This window comes from Triticum aestivum, chromosome 5B (genome assembly GCF_018294505.1).
Source record: "Triticum aestivum cultivar Chinese Spring chromosome 5B, IWGSC CS RefSeq v2.1, whole genome shotgun sequence".
Classification (NCBI taxonomy): Eukaryota; Viridiplantae; Streptophyta; class Magnoliopsida; order Poales; family Poaceae; genus Triticum; species Triticum aestivum.
In genome coordinates, this window is record NC_057807.1 from 115,480,421 (window position 1) to 115,484,421 (window position 4,001).

Below are 4,001 nucleotides of genomic sequence, written 5' to 3' on the forward strand. Positions count from 1 at the left end.
CGTCGGCCCCTAGCTTCACACCGGGCTCCTCTCCAGCTTCACTGAGAGGTGCGGCGGGAAGAACCACCGGCGTCCTCGACACGAGCACGACGACGCGGAGGCCGGTCGTAGCCACCGCTGCTCAAGTTTTCGTCCGAGGAAGAGCTGCCGTTCATGGCCTCAAGCCATTTTGCGGAATCTTGGCTCATCATCGCTTCCTCATAGTTCGTAGGTTCATCATGTTCTAGTAACATGACTTCTAGAGCAGGATTACCGTACCACTCTGGTGCGGACAGTACTCTAGAAGACCTACGAGGTTCTGTAGTAACCCTATCTGAAGTTTCATGATCATCATCATTAGCTTCCTCATAAATTGGTGCAGGAATCACTGGAAGTGATTTCTGTGATGAACTACTTTCCAATTCAAGAGAAGGTACAATTACCTCATCAGGATCTACTTTCCTCCCACTCACTTCTTTCGAGAGAAACTCCTTCTCTAGAAAGGATCCATTCTTAGCAACGAATATCTTGCCTTCGGATCTATGATAGAAGGTGTACCCAACAGTTTCCTTTGGGTATCCTGTGAAGACACACTTCTCCGATTTGGGTTTGAGCTTATCAGGTTGAAACTTTTTCACATAAGCATCGCAGCCCCAAACTTTGAGAAACGACAACTTTGGTTTCTTGCCAAACCATAGTTCATAAGGCGTCGTCTCGACGGATTTTGATGGTGCCCTATTAAAGTGAATGCAGCTATCTCTAATGCATAACCCCAAAATGATAGTGGTAAACCAGTAAGAGACATCATAGATCGCACCATATCCAATTAAGTGCGGTTACGACATTCGGACACACAATTACGCTGTGGTGTTCCACGTGGCGTGAGCTAGAAACTATTCCACATTATTTTAGATGAAGGCCAAACTCGTAACTCAAATATTCTCCTCCACGATCAGATCATAGAAACTTTATTTTCTTGTTACAATGATTCTCCACTTTACTCTGAAATTCTTTGAACTTTTCAAATGTTTCAGACTTGTGTTGCATTAAGTAGATATGCCCATAGCTGCTTAAATCATCTGTGAAGGTCATAAAATAACGATACCCGCCACGAGCATCAACACTCATTAGACCGCATACATCAGTATGTATTATTCCAATAAGTCAGTAGCTCATTCCATTGTTTCGGAGAACGGAGTTTTAGTCATCTTGCCCATAAGGCACGGTTCACAAGCATCAAATGATTCATAATCACGTGATTCCAAAAGTCTATCTTTATGGAGTTTCTTTATACGCTTTACACCGATATGACCCAAATGGCAATGCCACAAATATGTTGCACTATCATTATTAAATTTTCATCTTTTGGCATCAATATTATGAATATGTGTATCACTACGATCAAGATTCAATAAACCATCAACATTGGGTGTATGACCATAGAAGGTTTTATTCATGTAAATAGAATAACAATTTATTCTCTATTTTAGATGAATAATCGTATTGCAATAAACATGATCTAATCATATTTACGCTCAACGCAAACACCAAATAACATTCATTTAGGTTCAACACTAATCTCGAAAGTATAGGAAGTGTGCGATGATGATCATATCAATCTTGGAACCACTTGATATGTCTCCAATGTATCTACAATTTATGAAGCATTCATGCTATTATATTATCTGTTTTGGATGTTTATGGGCTTTACTAAGCACTTTTATATTATTTTTGGGACTAACCTATTAATTGGAGGCCCAACCCATATTGATGTTTTCTTGCCTATTTCAGTGTTTCGAAGAAAAGGAATATCAAACAGAGTCCAAAGGGAATGAAACCTTCGGGAAAGTTATTTTTGAACGGAAGCAATCCAGGGGACTTGGAGTGCATGTAAGGGAAACTTCGAGGTGGCCACGAGGCACGGAGGCCCGCCCACCTCCCCTGGGCGCGCCCCCAACCTCGTGGGCCCCTAGTGGCTCCCTTGACCGACTTCTTTCGCTTATATATCTTCATATACCCTAAAAACATTGGAGAACAGAATAGATCAGGAGTTTCGCCGCCGCAAGCCTTTGTAGCCACCAAAACCAATCGGGACCCTGTTCCGGCACCCTGCCGGAGGGGGGATCCCTCACCGGTGGCCATCTTCATCATCTTGGTGCTCTCCATGACGAGGAGGGAGTAGTTCACCCTCAGGGCTGAGGGTATGTACCGGTAGCTATGTGTCTGATCTCTCTCTCTCTCTCTGGTGTTCTTGATTTGGCACGATCTTGATGTATCGCGAGCTTTGCTATTATAGTTGGATCTTATGATGTTTCTCCCCCTCTACTCTATTGTAATGAATTGAGTTTTCCCTTTGAAGTTATCTTATCGGATTGAGTCTTTAAGGATTTGAAAACACTTGATGTATGTTTTGGTGATCAACTTGCGGGTTCAGTGACCTTGTGAACTTATGCATAGGGGTTGGCACATGTTTTCGTCTTTACTCTCCGGTAGAAACTTTGGGGCACTCTTTGTAGTACTTTGTGTTGGTTGAATAGATGAATCTGAGATTGTGTGATGCATATCGTATAATCATGCCCACGGATACTTGAGGTGACAATGGAGTATCTAGGTGACATTAGGTTTTGGTTGATTTGTGTCTTAAGGTGTTATTCTAGTACGAACTCTATGATAGATTGAACAGAAAGAATAGCTTTGTGTTATTTTACTACGGGCTCTTGAATAGATTGAGCAGAAAGGATAACTTTGAGGTGGTTTCGTACCCTACCATAATCTCTTCATTTGTTCTCCGCTATTAGTGACTTTGGAGTGACTCTTTGTTGCATGTTGAGGGATAGTTATATGATCCAAGTTATTATTGTTGAGAGAACGTGCACTAGTGAAAGTATGAACCCTAGGCCTTGTTTCCTAGCATTGCAATACCGTTTACGCTCATTTTTACCACTTGTTACCTTGCTGTTTCTATATTTTCATATTACAAATACTTATATCTACCATCCGTATTGCACTTGTATCACCATCTCTTCGCCGAACTAGTCCTCCTATACAATTTACCATTGTATTGGGTGTGTTGGGGACACAAGAGACTCTTTGTTATTTGGCTGCAGGGTTGTTTGAGAGAGACCATCTTCATCCTACGCCTCCCACGGATTGATAAACCTTAGGTCATCCACTTGAGGGAAATTTGCTACTGTCCTACAAACCTCTGCACTTGGAGTCCCAACAACGTCTACAAGAAGAAGGTTGTGTAGTAGACATCACCACTTCCAACACACATCGTCACTTCACCCTAAACTAGTCTCTGTTTATTCTGTAACTCCTGTTTCGAGTTACCAATCTTAGCAATCAAACATGTATGAAATACCCAGGGGCTACTATAAGCACTAGTAAGGTACACATCAATAACCTGTATATCAAATATACCCTTGTTCACTTTTGCCATCCTTCTTATCCACCAATTATTCAGGGCATTTCCGCTTCCAGTGACCATTTCCTTTGTAGTAGAATCACTCAGTTTCAGGCTTTGGTTCAACTTTGGGCTTCTTCATGGGAGTGACAACTTGCTTGCCATTCTACTTGAAGTTCCCTTTCTTTCCCTTTGCCCTTTTCATGAAACAAGTGGTCTTGTCAATCATTAACACTTGATTCTCTTTCTTGATTTCTACCTTCATCGATTTCAGCATCACGAACAGCTTGGAAATCGTTTTTGTCATCCCTTGCATACTATAGTTCATCGCGAAGTTCCAGTAACTTGGTGATGGTGACTAGAGATCTCTGTCAATCACTATCCTATCTGGAAGATTAACTCCCACTTGATTCAAGCGATTGTAGTACCCAGACAATCTGAGCACATGGTCACTGCTTGAGCTATTCTCCTCCATCTTTTAGCTATAGAACTTGTTGGAGACTTAATATCTCTCAACTCAGCTATTTGCTTGAAATATTAACTTCAACTCCTGGAACATCTCATATGGTCCATGACGTTCAAAACATCTTTGAAGTCCTGATTCTAAGCCGTAAAG